The 20,451-nt window shown below is 34.4% G+C and overlaps 1 long non-coding RNA gene across 1 annotated transcript in view; it reads left to right on the top strand.

Annotated features, from left to right (window-relative positions):
* The window catches only part of LOC137223178 (uncharacterized), a 105,418-nt gene extending 87,722 nt beyond the window's left edge, over window positions 1-17,696 (top strand). Inside the window, exons 3-4 of the long non-coding RNA XR_010942747.1 lie at window positions 13,716-13,804; window positions 17,471-17,696. This is a non-coding gene — a long non-coding RNA (uncharacterized lncRNA). The remainder of the gene's footprint in view (window positions 1-13,715; window positions 13,805-17,470) is intronic.
* The last annotated feature ends 2,755 nt before the right edge of the window (window positions 17,697-20,451 follow it).

Here is a 20,451-nt window from a genome sequence, read left to right as displayed (position 1 = left end):
TCTAGCAATTCTATGTCTGGGTATTTATCCAAAGGAAAAAACAACACTAACTTCAATAGTTATATGAACCTCCTTGTTTACTGCAGCATTATTTACAGTAATCAAGACATGGAAACAGCCTAAGTGTCCATCAATGCATGAATGGATAAACAAGATGGGATACACACACACACAAACCCCACAATGGAATACTATTCAACCATAAAAAAGAGAAATCTTGCCACTTATGACATCATGGGTGGACCTTGAGGTCATTATGGTAGGTGAAATAAATTGAACAGAGAAATACAGATACTGTATGATCTCATTTATATGTGAAATCTTAAAAAATAAACAACAGCAAACAAAACAAACTTTAAACTCATGGATACAGAGTACAGATTGGTGGTTTCCAGAGGAATACAGTGGGTGGTGGACTAAATGGGTGAAGGGGGCCAAAATATACAAGCTTCTGCTTATAAACTAAATTATTCATGGGGCTGTAATGCACAGCATGGTGACTATAGTTAACAATCCTGTATTGTACATTTCAAAGTTGCTAAGAGAGCATATCTTAAAAGTTCTCACCACAAGAAAAAAAATGTAACTGTGTGGTAATAGATGTAAATTAGTCATATCATGGTGATCGTTTTTGAAATATATACAAATATCAAGTCATAGGTTGTACAACTGAAACTAATACAATTTTACATGTCAATTATATCTCAATAAAAAAATCATTGCTAAGGCAAATGATTACTTCACACATGAAGCACAAAGGTTTTCTACTTAAAGAACAGGATGTTTAGAGCATATCTGAAATTCTTTTGTTAAATATACTTTAATAGTTATGACTTTAATAGGTTATGACTCAGTCTAGAACATGTGCTTTTTATCTTAGTGCACAGTACTAGATTAATTTTCTAGATTAAGGTATTTTATCTGATAATATGAAAAAAAAGTTGCTCAGGGGAACATCCACTTGTGAAGATTGGGGGACAACATTTTCATAGTCGAAGCCAGTATTTTTTTACTCAGGAAATGCTATGTTTGGAAATTTATAATATATATGCATGATATTTTGACAATTTAAGTGGTCCATCTGTCAGAATATTCTTTTCAAAGAGCCTTCTCTTTGTGGAAAAAAATGCCGTAAAACGGATGTTGTAGTTAAATATTTTGGTAAATATATACACACTACTTACTGCTAAAATATGTGAATGATTCCAGGGTTTAGTTTTTTGTTTTAAGATATAAAAATGTGCTTTTCTTATGTAATACATTTCTGATAGAGCACTTATATTTCAGTGATAGTCTGAACATATTTTTTTTACTTTGAAATGGATAGTTTTAATAATGAAGTACTATTTAGGAAAAGTTCAATATTCCAGGGAAGATACTATGCATAACATTTGGTTTTAATGTATGCATATTTCAGTGTTCTAATAGTTTAAACATTGCAATTGTTGGTATACATATTTTTATAATGAAGAAAGAATTTTATTCCATCATACTTAAAACAAGAATATTGCCTTTCCACAAATTTATCAACAATATTCAAATATAGTATACATATAGATGGAGAAATAAACTACAAGAAAACTAATGAATACTCTCAGAAAATTTACCCAGAGTAATTTTCCTTCACAACATTTCCATCATAGACAAGCACTTAAACAATAACATCATTAAAATTTTATACTCAGTGTACATGGAGCAACCCTTCATATTTAAGAATTAGGTGGTTTATTGCTTTCAGGTCTTGAGAAGACAAAAGAAACAGGCTATTATTTCTGTCTTACAGTAAAGAAGTTTTAGTGGTGCATTCTAACAGGAATTCCCCTCTGAAACAAATTGAAACAGCTAACCATTTCTATTTAATATCACCCTGACTGATAATTCCTCCTTTGCAAAATTCTACTGCACTAAGCATAACTCTGTATATCTATTTTAAAAATAGAAAACTTCAAATTAAGATTTAGTGATGTAAATGTTTTACTCCTGTGTATAAGGTTGTTTGGGAAAGATGACAGGGAATTAGAAGATACAGGGACAATAATGTTAATGATAGAGAAGTAGCAGATGTAGTTTTCAAGGAATGTCTCAGAATTTCTAGGAGATATTTGGAAATAATAGATTCATTTTGAAGCTGTTTGCTTTTTTTTTTTTTTTTTTTTCGGTACGCAGGCCTCTCACTGCTGTGGCCTCTCCCGTTGCGGAGCACAGGCTCCGGATGCGCAGGCTCAGCGGCCATGGCTCACGGGCCCAGCCGCTCTGCAGCACGTGGGATCTTCCCAGACTGGGGCACGAACCCGCGTCCCCTGCATCGGCAGGCAGACTCTCAACCACTGCGCCACCAGAGAAGCCCAAATGTTTGCATTTTTAACGTATAGATGCTTGTTTTGCAGCCTGGGGGAGAATGATGGTGATCTGTGATAGTGGCTAAAGTCAGCATCTACTTCTTAGAATCACTCAGTGCAATCTTGGGAGAGACAAGGAATCTGAATCTTGACACTGCAAGCTATGTAGAAAGGTGCTGGGGATTGACTGTACAGGGCGATATTGGTTCAAGGCAGACTCCTGCTATGTGATCTCTGGAATGACAGCATCATGATCAGAGCTGAAGCCATATAAATCTTATTGAGAAAGGAATTTGAGTATTTCTCCTCATTGCATATAAGTTAACTGTTTCTCCAAATACTTATTTCTAAAATTTTGCATCTTTTGGGGGTCCTATAAGATCAGTCAGTAACCCCTAGTCACAGTTTCAAAAGGCATGTTTAACGTCAAAATGGCAAACTAGGCACATGTACTTAGCTTCAGTTTTTCCTCTAATTCTACTAAAATAAAAAATTATGAAAATGATTCAATTTCTGCAAAGAGAACGGGAAGTTGGTAGGCTATTCAATAGTGAATAGTGGATGAGACATTTCAGCACATTTCTGTAGGAAGAAAAATGTAGGGAATGATTGAGGTTAAGCAGAAAGGAAATGGCTGCAAGTGGGTGGTGGAGGAGGAACAAAAAAGTGTGGCATTGGAACCCCCAAGATGCTCTTAGGTCTGTGGAGTTTAGAAGAGAGAAGCAGGCAGAAAAGAGAGATATATGTCAAAATATTAAAGCAAATTGGAGAACGGTAAAGCCTTTAATGTATATGTTGGTGTTCCAGATTTTAAAAAATACAGTAAATGAGTAGGAAGGGAAACCGTCTGAGGAGAAAAATATTTTAGGGGAATGAGATATTAAAAAAAGAAAGCAAAATAGCAAAGCAAATTTGGTGTGAGTCTGAAGGGACGCGAATTGCTGCCTGATAGGAAGCCTATTCTAAAATAAGACCTGTGAGATTGGCATAGCTTGTGTGCCTCACACTACATATACAGCACTCCAATCAGGTCGATAACAAAGAAAGTGATTCCTACACACCCAACAATAGGCCAGTCTTTCATAATGGAAAATTGAGGATCCCCAGGCATATAAAAACAAAGACTAATATAAAACACAATGGAAATAAATAGAAAAACGAAAGGAACTCCAGAAGAAACTGTTCAAAAAATTGAAAGAAATTATGGGTTTTTTTGGTTAAATTAACATATTCAGAGAAATTCAAGAATAATTATTTTCATAAATATAAGAACAAACTGCTATATTAAAAAAAGATAAATTTAAGGAGATAACAGCTTTTCCACATTTAAAAGAAGACAGTCAAGTTGGAAAATCAAAATAAAGAAAAATATATTTGAGAAATATCCCAGAATATAGAATTAAAAAAACCAAGACACAGAGATAGATAATGGGAGAAGATAAAGGACATGGAGGGTCAATCCAAGAGGGCCATTATCAGAAAAAAAACCAACCCAGTTTTCTTTGCAAGTAGTGGGAAGGTAACTAAAGAAGGGGATTTCTCAAAGTTGAATGCACATATTCAATTTTTAAAAATCTAAATTAGTGCGAGCATAGTAACAGAATACATACCTACATTTAATTACATCAACAGGAAATTTCATAACACCAAAAATTAAGAAGAGATTCTGAAAGCTTCCAGAGAAACCAAACCAAATAATGTTAAGCTAAATGAAATTAAACAAATTTTCTGGACAACAACAAAAAACAGAGTGGTATATATCTTCCTATTAGGGCCACTAGATGTTTAAAGACAAAGGAAATACTAATTATTAGCCGAATTCTTTGATCTTACATTAATTGTCTTAAATGTATTTGGCCTTGGACATAAAATATTGTTACACTGGTAAGATACAGATACTTAAAGTCTATAATCTCAGGAGCATGGTAAAAACAGGTTGCTATTAATATATTAGGCAAGTGCAAAAAAGGGTCTTATTTAAATTGCAAAACATATTGTTCATTTAATCTATAGATTGTTACAGGAAAATAAGTTAATGAACTGTGTTAATCTTACTTGGGTCTATAAAAAGAGTTTAGGCTTTTCTATTAGTGGAGAATATCAGTCTCTTGTGTCTAGTTTTTATCCTATTGAGATATTAAAGAAAAACAAATGGTGGTTTTAGCAGATTCAAATTTAAATACGACGCAAAACTGATTTCTTCGGCACTGTAGCGATATTTTTTAAAATCCTAAGGAAAAAGAAATTCTCACCTACAATTCACAAAACATCATGGACTTAGTCCTTTTACCTGACATGTACCCTTTCTTAGGGAACTATTTTGGAATATATCCCAGGAAAACTAGGAAACGAATTAGGTGTATTTTGTAGAACTCAGCCACAGGCCAATCAGCTTGGCCACCAGCAAGTGTGCTGTAGCAGTGGTTCAATAATTAGCTCTGGATCTAATCCAGAAGAGTACTATAAGGAGGGCAAGGGGATTATTGGAGGGCAATGTCAGCCAGCCCATATTTTGAACATTAAAAATTGGGACAGCAAGAGCACTAAGAGAGGTTTCTCTGGGGAGGGAGTCAGTGTAAAATGTGAAGGAGGGCTTAAAAGAAAAGATGTGTGACTATGTAATTTAGAGTTAGAGTAGCAGGGTTCACTTCAGATCATCAACTCTGTAGCCTATGTTACATTCATCAACAGCTCTGTGCCTCAATTTCTTTATGCAACTGGGATAATAAAATTATTGTAAAAAACAAAATTACTGTAAACAATGAGAACAATGCATGACACTGGGAAAACATTATTTAAGAGCTGAAGGAAAGATGAGGATACGGTAATAAGAAAAACAAAGGATTAAGAAAAACTATGTACAAGAATCACTAATTTTCTAAAATATGGCATCAAGAATAACAAAATTTCCAATTGGCTTTGATCCTAGGTATAAGGTTCTTTTAGAGGGACAGGCTTATATTTTTCTAATGGATACAGAAATATAATTTTAACTCACAATTTGATATTTGAGTAAGAGTCATAAAATCATAATGATATGAACATAAATTACTGGGAGATAAATTTTAGAGCAAACTTAAGAAAAAGTAAGTTATTGGAGAACAAAAGGTAAATGATTATCACCATGACAATGTAAAAGTGAAATCAGATGCATAGCTGAGAGAATATGGGCAGATAACATTATCTGACAAAGTGTAGATCCAAAAAGAACTTTTCGTATACTGACGGAGGTTTAAGAATATCATTAACAATTATAGGGATAGCCAATAGAAAAACAGTAATATATATATGTGAAATCCTCATTTAATGATACAAAGTATTGAAGCAAAATCATCGTCATTCATATCAAGGAGTCAGTAGGCACTGCTTGGATTTCTGGTTTATCACAGAATAGTGGTAATACCCTAAATTTAAATCTCTCTACCCACTCCTACCAATAAAATAACTCATGTATTCAACGTAACTATGAGATGGAGAACACTGTGAACTTCAAACTACCTGTACATGAGAAAAATAAATACCCCAATCTACCAGAAACTCCAGATCCCACATGTAGGTGTGACGGATCACAGGTACAATCACTTTCAGAAAGACAGATCACACACTGAATGATAAATACTGAGAAGATATCTGATGTCTGATATATCAGAATAGTAGCTATTGAGAAATCAAAAGGAAGAAGGTGGAAAGGTTGTGGGGCCCAAGGGAACAGTACTAGAAAGGCACCACTTCTGTATCATAAAGGGCTAATTTAGAAGAAGGAAGCATCCCTTGAAGATTTGGAGGTAAAGAAAAAGAAGCAAGCAGGAAAATTGATTATATTGCTGTACACATGCAAATTACAAACTTGTAAGTCTCACCCTTTATGAGTTTCCCACTGTATTGGTGCTGTAACAAATTACCATAGCTTGGTGGCTTACAACAACACAAATCTTTTCTTTTACAGTTCTGGAAGCCAGAAGTCTGAAATTAGTTTCACTATGCTGAAGTCAAGTTGTTATTCCAACATATCATAGGATTAATTTCTTTTTGGAAGTCAGAAAGGTTTTTGGAAGAATCTGTTTCTTGCCCTTTTTTTTTTTGTTTGCGGTACGCAGGCCTCTCACTGTTGTGGCCTCTCCCGTTGCAAAGCACAGGCTCCGGACGCGCAGGCTCAGGGAACCTCTGTTTCTTGCCTTTTTAAGCTTCTAGTGGCTGCCTGTGGCCTTGGCTTGGGGTTCCTTTGTCTATCTTCAAAGCTCATCACTCAAAAATTTGCTTCTTGGCTTCCCTGGTGGCGCAGTGGTTGAGAGTTCGCCTGCCGATGTAGGGGACACGGGTTCGTGCCCCGGTCCAGGAAGATCCCACATGCTGCGGAGAGGCTGGGCCCGTGAGCCATGGCTGCTGAGCCTGCGCGTCCGGAGCCTGTGCTCTGCAACAGGAGAGGCCACAACAGTGAGAGGCCCACGTACCGCAAAAAAAAAAAAAAAAAAAAAATTGCTTCCATTATCACATTTCTTTCTCTCTGATTCTTCCTCTGTCCCTCTTATAAGAATTGTTGTAATTACATTGGGTCAACTTTTATAACCTAGGATAATCTATCCATCTCAAGGCCCTTAATTTAATCATTAAGTCTCTTCTGTGATGTAATGTAATGCAGATTCTAGGAATTATGACATGGACACGTGTGGGCCATTGTTCAATGTATTCTCCCTCATCAAATGAAGTAGCACCATAAATAAAAGAAACTATACTTTCAATGCAAGAGAGCAGTCTTGAACTTAGGAACCTAGTTAGACCCCCATACTTTTCTCTATGACTGTGCACAAGAGTAATAGCTGGTCCCGGTGGGAAATAAAATTAGGAAATGAACAGGAAATGAAAAATGACATTTATACAAGGATTCAGAAAGAAAAAAACCCCTAGAAAACTAGAATAAAAATGTTTCAAATTAAGAACTTTCTTCCACCAATCACAAATACAAGATTGAAGAAAAGTACATCACAACATTCTAACCTGAATAAAATATACTACACATTAATTTTCAAATATAAAGAATGCCTTGAGTCAGGAATTCAAAAACCTGATTCAAGAACATATATGTATTAAAAACAAAGATATGAAACAATTATTATTTTGTTTTTAACATCTTTATTGGAGTAAAATTGCTTTATAGTGGTGTGTTAGTTTCTGCTGTATAACAAAGTGAATCAGCTATACATATACATATATCCCCATATCTCCTCCCTCTTGTATCTCCCTCCCACCCGCCCTATCCCACCCATCTAGATGGACACAAAGCACTGTGCTGATCTCCCTGTGCTATGTGGCTGCTTCCCACTAGCTATCTGTTTTACGTTTGGTAGTGTATATGTGTCCATGCTACTTTCTCACTTCGTCCCAGGTTCCCCTTCCCCCTCCCCAAATCCTCAAGTCCATTCTCTATGTCTGCGTCTTTATTCCTGTCCTGCCACTGGGTTCATCAGTACCGTTTTTTTTTTTTTTTTGTGGTGCTCGGGCCTCTCACTGTCGTGGCCTCTCCCGTTGCAGAGCACAGGCTCCGGACGCACAGGCTCAGCAGCCATGGCTCACGGGCCCAGTCCTCCGCGGCATGTGGGATCTTCCTGGACCGGGGCACGAACCCATGTCCCCTGCATCGGCAGGCGGACTCTCAACCACTGCGCCACCAGGGAAGCTCAATACCGCTTTTTTAAATTCCATATATATGCATTAGCAATATGGTATTTGTTCTTCTCTTTCTGACTTACTTCACTCTGTATGACAGATTCTAGGTCCATCTACCTCACAACAAATAGTTCAATTTTATTTCTTTTTATGGCTGAGTAATATTCCATTGTATGTATGTGCCACATCTTTATCCATTCATCTGTCGATGGACACTTAGGTTGCTTCCATGTCCTGACTATTGTAAATAGAGCTGCAATGAACATTGTGGTACATGACTCTTTCTGAATTATGGTTTTCTCAGGGTATATGCCCAGCAATGGGATTGCTGGGTCATATGGTAGTCCTATTTTTAGTTTTTTAAGGAACCTCCATACTGTTCTCCATAGTGGCTATATCAATTTACATTCCCACCAACAGTGCAAGAGGGTTCCCTTTTCTCCACACCCTCTCCAGCATATATTGTTTGTAGATTTTTTGATGATGACCATTCTGACTGGTGTGAGGTGATACCTCATGGTAGTTTTGATTTGCAGTTCTCTAATGATTAGTGATGTTGAGCATCCTTTCATTTGGTTGTTGGCAATCTGTATATCTTCTTTGGAGAAATGTCTATTTAGGTCTTCTGCCCATTTTTGGATTGGGTTGTCTTTTTTTTTTTTTGATATTGAGCTGCATGAGCTGCTTGTAAACTTTGGAGATTAATCCTTTGTCAGTTGCTTCATTTGAAAATATTTTCTCCCATTCTGAAACAATTAACTAAACTCAGGAAAAAATACTGAATAAAAATACCACAACATCTTAAAAATGACTACTAAATTACAAGCTGCCAAAGGGAGGCTATACTCAGTTAAAATTTAATGAATGCATTGAGGAGATGCTTGAAGACTAAAAAGAGCATGATGACGAAGTGGAGAAAAGTATAAATATCGGTATGAAAGGACATTCATACATAGTTCGGACAAAGAAAATCTATAATACATGCAATTAGAGTACCTGGGAGAAAAAAATCCCCAAAACAATGTAAAATAAATAACATATAATAATAAAATCAATCTTCACAGCAAAAGGGATTAAAAAGAAAGCTAAGGAATTAAACCATTTTTAAAAAGTAACACAATACATATATACAGAAAATAGATGTAACAATAAAATGGTAGTTAGAACAGAATAAATCATATGGTTAAATGTGAATGGATTTAACTCACTTACTTAAAATATTTTCAAATTGACACACAAACAAAATCCAGCTTTGTGTTGTATACAGGAGACCTACCTAAAATAAAGGGACTCATGGAGTCTAAATATACAAGGGCAAATTTATAACAGAAAAATATTTAAACCGCAAGAAAGTGGAGATTGCATTCCAGGTATTAAGGTAATTCCAGATAAAAAATGATTAAATGTATCAAATAAGACAATTTGAAATTCTGAAAGCCCCAATTCACAATAAAGTATTAGAATATTGAATATCTATACAAAAAATAACATAGCAATAATCTTCATAAACATAAACTACAGGAGATTCAAGAAGAAATATACAGAATCAGACTAACTGGAGACCAAGCCACTTGCAGTTAAAAAGAGGTCATGAGACCCAAACAATAAGGATATAAAGTCATCCACAGCATAATCTTTAAGGCCAATTTTAAAGCAATGTCTCCAATATTATACCCTCTAAGAGAAAATATATCTTCTGCTCAATCACACATAGAACATTGACAAAAAAATCACCTATACCCAAGAATGTAAAATGGAGAAAAGATAGCTTCTTCAATAAGTGGTGCTGGGAAAACTGGACAGCTACATGTAAAAGAATGAAATTAGAACACTCCCTAACCCCATACACAAAAATAAACTCAAAATGGATTAAAGACCTAACTGTAAGGCCACACATTATAAAACTCTTAGAAGAAAACATAGGCAGAACACTATGACATATCACAGCAAGATCCTTTTTGACCCACCTCCTAGAGAAATGGAAATAAAAACAAAAATAAACAAATGGGACCCAATTAAACTTAAAAGCTTTTTCACAGCAAAGGAAACCATAAACAAAATGAAAAGACAACCCACAGAATGGGAGAAAATATTTGCAAATGAAGTGATGAACAAGTGATTCATCTCCAAGATATACAAACAATCATGCAGCTCAATAGTAAAAAAACAAAACACAATCAAAACTGGGCAAAAGATCTAAATAGAGATTTCTCCAAAGAAGACATAGAGATGGTCAAAAAGCACATGAAAAAAATGCTCAGCATCACTGATATTAGAGAAATGTGAATCCAAACTATAGTGAGGTATCACCTCACACCATTCAGAATGGCCATCATCAAAAAATCTACAAGCAATAAATGCTGGAGAGGGTGTGGAGAAAAGGGAATCCTCCTACACTGTTGGTGGGAAAGTAAATTGATACAACCACTATGGAGAACAGCATGGAGGTTCCTTAGAAAACTAAAAATAGAACTACCATATGATCCAACAATTCCACTCCTGGGCATATATCTGGAGAAAATCATAATTTGAAAAGATACATGCATCCCAATGTTCATTGTAGCACTACTTACAATAGCAAGACATGGAAGCAACCTAAGTATCCATCAACGGAGTAATGGATAAAGAAGATGTGGTACATATATACAACGGAGTATTACTCAATCATAAAAAAGGATGAAATAATGCCATTTGCAGCAACATAGATGGACATAGAGATTATCATACTAAGTGAAGTAAGTCAGACAGAGAAAGACAAATATCATTTGATATCACTTATACGTGAAATCTAAAAAAATGATACAAATGAACTTATTTGCAAAACAGAAACAGACTCACAGACATAGAAGACAAATTTATGGTTATCAAAGGGAAAAGGTGAGGGGGGAAGATAAATTAGAAGGTTGGGATTAACATATACATGCTACTATATATAAAATAGATAATCAAAAATAACATACTGTATAGCACAGGGAACTGTACTCAGTACCGTGTAATAACCTATCTGGGAAAAGAATCTGAAAATGAATAGATATATGAATATGTATAACCAAATCACTTTGCTGTACACCTGAAATGAATACAACGTTGTAAATTAACTATACTCCAACATAAAATTAAAAATATTTTTAAATTGCCTATACCTTATATTTTGAAACAACATTATCGAGTTCCAAGTTACAGTAAAGATATAAACACTCTGGTAAAAATATAAGAAAATGGATATTAATAAAATAAAAATTCAAAAAGGACTTTTCAGCTGGAAATTTGAAAGCTTTCTATTAAAAAACTTCTGGTTGAAAGTGAAATGCAAACCAAAATTGCAGAAGTTGTGAACTGTAATAACAAACATTTCATACCAACAGGATACATTTAAAGCAGTGACAAAAGAAAAAATAATGCTTTAAATACTCTACCAATGAAAATTATAGAATGTAGGTATGAACTAATTACGAACTCAAAATAGAAAATGGACAAAGTAAATCAAAAGGAAGGACAAGATAGGGTGTATTATAAATAAAAGAAAAAACAAGTGATGCAGAAAAAGTAAAAACAATATAAATAATTAATATATTTAAGTGCTTATTATTATTTTTTTCCACTGTACCATGTGGCATGCAGGATCTTAGTTCCCTGACCAGGGATGGAACCCATGCCCCCTGCAGTGGAAGCACGGATTCTTAAACACTGGGCTGCCAGAGAAGTCCCTGAGTGCTTATTTAAAAATTAATCAAATAGACAAATAAAAACAAAGGAAAATTGGGAAAACAACAAATATTCAAAATAAAAATTACAAAGGAAAACTAAACATAACAAAAGGAAATTAAGAAATATGTGATATTTTGCACCAGTCAAAAAAAAAATTGAAACTCTAGATGAAATGGATAACTATTAAGGAAAATACATGAATCAAATTTGATGACAGTTAAGGGAAAAAAATTAAACAAAAATTCCATAGAAGAAATAAATAAAATTATTACAAATATGCCCCCCAAAAGTGTATCAAGTTCAGATCATTTATTGGGGGTCATTAGCAACACTTAAAAGATCAGAAAATTGCATTGCCACATAAATTGTTCCAGTTTACATAAAACTGATACTTAAACCTGAAGAATGGAGTCCCCCAAAGAAAACTATACACTAATCTTGTTATGAATATTGGTGCAAAAATCCTAAATAAAACATTGGCAAATAGAATCTATGTTAACATTCAGACAAAAATACATTATGATTGAAATCTATCAATCATCTTCAGTTGTTTTTCTCAGAGTTGTTCATTGTTGTTCAGAAACTAGAATGCTTCTCTGCAGTCACTGTTCATACAAAGGATTCATACAAATGACTCAAAGACAAAAACATGGTGAAGTCATGCTGAACGACGGTTGAAACTTAAAACTAGACTTCTGCAAATGAAACCTTTCTTCAAGAAGAATCAAAAACATTAGTGAGATCTGGACCATCCCTGATATTCTCTACCACAACTTTGACCAAGAACAGAACTTAAGACAGAAAAGAAAGAAAGAAGTCCCCACATACCTTGAAAAACATCTGCTTCAGAACCATATAGATGTTGTGGAATTGTGTTGCCTGCTGAGGAAAGATTGGGTTGATTCTGCCTTAGAAGGATATTTGTGTTGGTTTAAAGGCATGAAGGGATTAAAATTACCTACAGAATTTTGTTGACTGAAGTTGAGTCCACTATAGATCCGATGACTTTCAAAATATGAGACAGCTATGAATTGATCTGGTTTCACAAAAATGTTTACTGTAGTGATCCATCATTAATTATACATGGAAGTCAGTTATAGTATTACTTGTCATGGTTAAATAACTGCAATTAATTAAAAGTTTTCAACTTCTTTTCATATTCACTTAAAATCATTGGTATAGATGATCTCTCTTTTTTAGAACTGTGGGAATTCAATATTTTCATCATCTTGACCTTGTTGTAGACAGGAGATGCACCCTCTCTAGCCAAGTGGAATTAGTTTAATATTTTGTGTTTTCTGGTTAAATGATTTATTTTCTCATCATCTGCTTGGTCCTGTTGATAAGCATAGATTGCCGCATCATGCCTTCTTTTTCCCACGAAAGTTTAGGGATTTATCATTGCAGTATTCTAGTATAACAAAGTTTATCTTTTAAGCTCAGTGTGAGTTATATTATGTAAACTTATTGAGCTCAAGTGTTATTCCCTTTTTATTCTAAATATAACATAGAATCCAAGATATTTTGTTGGTCATGTACACCTTCCCAGTTTTCTATTCATACATGTTTATACATTCTCTCAACCTTTAACATCTACTCATAAGATAGTATGCTTAGTTTGCATTTCACTGTTTAATAAGTGACGTTTGGTTAATTAATAAATATATGTTATTTCTTTGGGGGAGAACTGGAAAGAATGTACACTTATTTTTCATTCAGTTAGATTTACTTATTTTGGATATATTAAGTATTTCACCATGGTACAGCAGAATGATAAAATACTGTGGCAATATTAGTAATTACTTGCCCAATATCTTCTCTCTTTAAAGTCAGAATCCCAATCTGAGTGGAAGTACCCACTAAAATGCATGTCACTCCTTTAGCAGTTTTTGCCAATGAGATGTAATTCACTAGATGGAGCTTTAGGAAAACCCCTTTAAAATTGGGCTGCCTACTGTCTCATGAGCATTTGCTATTCTCTTATTTCCTTTTTACCTTTCCTAGATTGGTGATGTAAATCTGGCAGTGGAGAACCACCTTCCGAAATGCATTCTCTGAAGATGCTGAATAAAAATAGGAAAAAAAAATAGAAGGTATGCATGACAAAGCATATGTCATAACACCACTAAGCCAGCTCGGCACTGTTTTCCTCTGAATTTGTCATTAAATGATAGGGGAAAAACCCTATTAATTTGTTTAAATGAAGTTGTATGTGTGTGTGTGTGTGTCTATTATTTGCAGCTAAATGTATCCCTAACTGCTACAAATAGCTCTGATTAAATGCTATTACTATACTCAGTAATACCAACTTATACTCAGTGGTCACAAAATTATAATAAATTATATTATTTTACAGTGACTTCATGTCACATACTGTGGGCATTAGTAAGTATACTCAGAAGTGTTATACTAGAAGAAAATCTAGGAAATAGATAATTATAGGATATACCTTTGTTTACATATGTTGCATGGAACTTTATTTTCCAAGTGTTTGAATATCTTATTTTTATGCTTAAGGTAGCCAGGATGGTGTCACTGGTCACTACGGTCAAACAAAAGAATCAAATGTGATTCATACCAATTGTTTGGAATATACAGATAAAAAGTCAACTAAACTTTTCACATGTTAAAACTCTTTGGCATCATGTAGACATAGTAGATATAGGGTACTACAGAAAATAATAATGATATACTTTTTTTTTTTTTTTTTTTTTGCGGTATGCGGGTCTCTCACTGTTGTGGCCTCTCCCGTTGTGGAGCACAGGTTCCGGACGCGCAGGCTCAGCGGCCATGGCTCACGGGCCCAGCCGCTCTGCGGCATGTGGGATCTTCCCGGACCGGGGCACGAACCTGTGTTCCCTGCAGGCGGACTCTCAACCACTGCGCCACCAGGGAAGCGCATGATATACTTTTTAATGATTCTCTATGGAGAGGACATTGGGATCTCTAGTCATGAAATATTCAATAATCCTTTGAAACTGCACTATGACAAGAGATATAGCTTTGAATTTATTATCCTTCTACCAAGAGCAAAATTTACTCTTATTAAGTCCCTCTGCTTAACCAACCTTAAAATAATTTAATTTTGATCATTAATTCCTTATTAACATACTAAATATAACAAAAGAGGGACAGATTTTATTGAAATTAAGGAACCCTTTGATTAATTCTAAGCTAAAACCTTGCTGTCTCATCTTTTGCTTGGAATAAGAATGCTCTACTTTTTCATTATGTAAAGTTGCTTACATTGGAGCATTTATTTAGTAAAGAGTGAAGCAAAATCTTTGTGTTGTAGTCACTGCATTCAAGTTTTCAGGGCTTCTCCTGCTTCTCAGGAATTCTTCAAATTGTGAATACTTAAACATGTAAATGGTTATTATTAAATATATAAGCAACCACTTAAGAAGATATATTTCAAGGCACATGAATTGTGCCTGGATCTAACAGCCTGTCACACTTATGTTAATTTAGAGGGCATTATATTAAAAAATGAGCATTTACAATGACACAGACACACTTCTTCCTAAGATGAGAATCATCCTACCACAGGTATGACCTCGTAGCTTTCAGAGCAAAGTATGTCAGGAGAACAGAATCCTAGTTTTGCATCTGTGTGTACAGTAGCTTTTGGAACTTGAGAAACACTTATAACTTTATAGGTTTAATTTCCAAAACAGTAAAAAAGGATGTTGATGTACTACAGTGTTTAGAGTTTCAACCATATCTGGAAGGCAATAAAATTTATGGGAAGATTGTAGGAAGTATAGTTCTATTCTTAATATATTTTCCTTCCAGGCCATGTTTGAGCTTCATAAGTTATCTCACTTTTTTGTGTTATAGCACAAGCCAGTAGGGAGGGTATAAAGAATGTTGACTTTGGAATCAGATGATCAGAAAAGAACTGGACTGAGTAACAGTTTTACTGCTTACTGCCTGTGCAAACTTTACAAAGCAATTAACCTTTAGACACTCAGTTTTATCATCTGCTAAATGGAGATCACTATTCCTCCAGATATAAACAATAAATGAGATAATTTTTCAAGGCACCTAATAAAGCAGCTGGCACACCATATAAAGTTTATAAATATTAGACTAATTACAAGTGTATTTTAAAAACATACAGATAAACTCTGACATGGAATACATTGGCTTATTATGAATCAGTGATAAGTAGCTCAAATGACTTTCTCAGATTCCAGGACAGCAGGAATTATGTTCGTTCTTATTATGGCGCCAGCATCTTGAATTATGTTTGCCCCTAAAAATGTTCCCTTCCTGAACTTGAATAATATTAACAAAGTAACCATACTCTGAATGAAAAAGTGGGACAGTTTGTATAATTTGATGGGGGGGAATCTTAGGAAAAGTATGTATGATTTAGGGCTACACAGAAAAGTTTTGCTGAAGGATAAGTCTATGCTGGGACATTCTGGGAAGACATGAATTAGCATGAATTGAAGAGGCACATCTCAAGGGGAAAGAAAATAAATCAAGATAAGTAGAGTGCATTGAAACAAAATTTTCCTGTTTCATTTCTGGTTAGCCAAATGCATTTGGGGTTTTCATTAGAGGATGGAGGGATTGTTATTACTGCCTCTTGTGATTTAAACTGCATATATATTATATGAATATAAACTACAATCAAGGCAAAGTTTTAAAAAAATTTTCTCTGAAAATTGGGTGAAATGAAATACCATTTGTAATTTGCTAATTGTCTTTCTATAGAGTTGAAATTAACTCACTTTTTGCTCTTTTTGCCAAGATGTATTTATACCACAATATTGATGAGGAAGGGATTTTTAGACTTCTGTGGCCATTGTTACCAAATCCACTTCTTCTTATCTTGGATGTTTTTTATTTTAATATACTTTACATATTAATTTTTTAAACTATCTGTGACACACAAACCAGATGTAGAGTTTTATGAAAAAGATTTTCTTGCTCATTGGTCTCCAAACAAGAGTAACAGAACCAGCATTTTTCAAGCTAACCTCTATGATTTGGTAATCACAAAAAGCTGTGCTAAACCAGCTTTTCCTGCTGTCCTAGAGTCTGATAAAGTCATGTGAACCACTTACCAGTGATTCATAATAAACCAATATATTCCACATCAAGGCTTATCTATATGTTTTAATATCTAGCTTAGCACAGATGAATGCCAGTCCAGTATCTTTTTCTCCTTTCAGGTATAGTTACTGTTCCCATTTTTATGTCTGAAACCTATCTATTCTGGTCTACTTTTAGAAGTTTTTGAAGATTCATGATCTTATACAGGTCCAAAATAGAATTTTGAAATTGCTTGTATATAGCAGCTGAAGTTAGATCAAATATTGTCACTGAGGGACTTCATGCTTTATTTTTATTGCATTTCTATAGATATAAGATTTTTTAAAAGGGTTTTTTTTTTTTTGGTAAAGTATTATATATCAGGACAATAACTGTTAAAATCTTTATGTTCTTAATTAGATGCTTGTGAGAGACTAGGTATAAAAACAGATGATGGCCAGATCATATATAAAAATAGGACTCTGACCCACAATCTTCAGTTACTTGCCCAGGAAACCAGTTCATTATCTACAGTAACTAGTCCAGGAAGCCATCTTATTATCTATAAGTCAAACTTAAAGGAAGTCATACCACTATCTCTAAAAAATAATCTATATAGACAAACAAGAACCCCTGTAACAATTGGCTCCAAGTGGCCAGGACTTGACTGGCAATTGATTGCTTTCCTAATATTTGTCCTATTTCCATTTTAGTACCAACCAGAGAAAGCTAAATATGCACTCCTACCCAAACACAGAGGATGCACCTACAGCTTGCCTACAGCTTCTCCATGCCAACAGCCTCCAATTAGGGCATAATTGAAGGCTTCCCTCTTTTCCACCATAAAGCTTTCCCATTCCTCTGTCTGCCTTTGAGATTCTGTCAAAACGCAAGTGATTATGGTTGACTCTCTTGCTAGAACAAGCTCTGAATAAATAACCTTCGCCTGTACTCATTTGGTTGTTTTTTTATTTCCACACTTGCCTACCCTACATAAAATGAGTTTAATGTCTTTGGTGCAAATTTTTTTATATGTTAGGCTTTGTGCCAGGTACAAACTTATGGCACTAAACTACATACTAAAGTTCATGTCCTCACTCAATGTAAAATTGGCAAAGTAAATAAGCAGGTAAATAGAAAATATTAATATCATGGGTTTGACTTTGAAGTTAAAGCCAGGCATAGTTTGTCAGTGGAATACAGAGCGATTAGCAAAAAGGAAAGATTGTGTAGCTACAAAAGAATAGTACATATGTAACATGCTTTTAATATAAATATTTAGCAAACTAATAATAGCCTTTATGTTTTATTTTCAATTAATTCTTTATTTACAAAGTATTATCTTTTCATTATTATGGCTTTAGAATATTTGCATTATACATTTGTCAAATATGCCTTCAGATTTGCATTTATGCTGATATATATTCAGCTCAGCATTTATGTTTCCTTTTGGACTAATGAGATTAAACATTCCCTTGATGATTATTTAATAGATGTCTTCTCTTAGATTCTCAGATGTTTTTGACATATATGGACCAAAAGGAAGATTTTGATAATTTGGATTTGGTAATTAGTATTCTCCAACTGTTTCACATTTAAATAAGACCACTTAATTTTAGTTTATAAAATATTCTCTGCAAAATTTTGAGCATAATATTAGGCAAAAATTCCTTCTCCTCTTGGGACTAAGATTTGGAATTTGCTATCCAGTGTATTTCTAAATTGCTGAATTCTTTTTGAAATCCTAACACTAGTCAAATGTTAAAATATTGCCCCTCAAAATCTGTACTTTATAAACAATTCGAAATATATCTAAAATTTTGAATTTTGAATTATGCCGAATTCATAAACTTATTTTTGGATCCAGTTGATTAATAATGAACTGCAAAAAAGCCTAATGTTTGGTCTTCATCAAAGACTACACCAATTTTTTTTTTTCATTTTGTTATTACCTGGACAAATGAATTGTAGCTTCAACTGGGTAATATGGCATTTTTAGTGATTAAAAATGCTTCTCTCTTATTTAACCTATCTCTGATGATATACTCTATTTCCCATACTTGGTTATTAGTAACTAAAATTTGGGGATGTGCTAAGTGTCTTGAGAACAAAGAGGAGTTAAGAGAGTTAAGGTGGGTTTAAAAAGACATAGCTGGGCCACAAATTTTAAGTAAGATTTTATAGGAGAGAAAACAAGGGAAGAAAATTTACTTTACAGAAATATGATTTCTAGATATCCACTGACTGCTTAGTTATAAAATATACAAAAACATTAGACCACACATATTTTTAATCAAGTAATTAATGATGAAATCAAAAAAAAGGGGAATCACTTAGAAGATTAGAACTAATCATACACATCAATCCAAGGAGATAACATGGTGATGGACCCCAGTACTTTTGGACGGCATCTTTAGAATCAAGTAGCTTACTAGCTTCCAAAGACTAAGTTTTTTGGATGTGGCTGTGGTTAAACTATCCTCACCCTTAGGATGAAAAGCTAAATAAAAGTTCCCTTGCCACCCCCCTGCACCTTCAACACACACATATAAAGTCATGATTCTGAAAATGCCAGAGTCTGAGAAAAAGAAAAAAAAAAAAGGTGAGTCAGAATAAAACTTACCCAGTATACACAGATAGGCTGGGTACTTTTCTATCTTGTACTTACCTTTGGATGGAGATAAAACGTGAAATTTGAAAAGGCAGAAACAACAGTAACAACAACAAAACTCTTGTGGAATTTTTAAAAAGTCACTAGCTTGACCTCACTCAGGTTTTGAATTTCCTTCACTCACTACATTTAAAATTAAATCATGAAAAATTTTAAATTTTCCAACAAAGAAAACACAAATCTGAGATAGTTTAGAATGTGTATCATATTCTATCAGACAATCAAGAAACAGTTCTAATATTTCACAAACTCATCAAGAGAGTAAAAAGAGTAGAGGAAGTAGAAAAAGAGGGAATTCAAATTCTTTAATGCTAGTATAAATTTAATTCTAAAACCAGATGTAAAAATTCCCCAAATCTTAGTGATTAGAATAATAAACATTTATTATCTATTTCTGTGGGTCACGAATCTCAGAGATGCTTACCTGTAAGGTTCTGACTCAGGATCTCTCTCTAAGCTGCAATCAAGATGTCAGCAGGGGGCTGCAGTTACCTCGGGACTCACCTGGAAAACTAGCCACTTCCAAGTTCACTCCTGTGGCTCTTGGCAGGCGTTGAGTACACGCTGATCACTGGAGAAGGACATCATTGCCTGCTGCATGGTTCTCTTCATAGGGCCACTCACCTCATAGCAGTTTGTTTCTCCCAGAGACAGGTATCTGAGAGAGAAGTATGCATGACAGTAACCAAGACAGAAGTCACAATATTTTTAGAACCTGATATTGAAAGTGGCATCCCATCCCTTCTGCAATACTCTGTCCACAATCAAAGAGAAGGGTTACACAAATGTGCGACTACTAGGAGCCAGGGATTCACAGGAAACCACTTTAAAGGCTGTCTACCATACCAGGTAAGGAAATTCAGAAGATTGCAGACAAGTTCATAAACATAGATGCAAAAATCCTTAATAAAATAATAGCGATTAGACTGTATCAGTGGTTTAAAATTAAATTACATCCTAGCCAAATTGGTCTTGCCCAGGAATACAAAGGTGGTTTAAAATTAGAAAAAAAAATATTGACTA

Source organism: Pseudorca crassidens, chromosome 4, assembly GCF_039906515.1.
Source record: "Pseudorca crassidens isolate mPseCra1 chromosome 4, mPseCra1.hap1, whole genome shotgun sequence".
Taxonomy (NCBI): Eukaryota; Metazoa; Chordata; class Mammalia; order Artiodactyla; family Delphinidae; genus Pseudorca; species Pseudorca crassidens.
The sequence above is the reverse complement of the archived record's forward strand: the minus strand, read 5'-3'. Positions and strand labels throughout refer to the sequence as shown.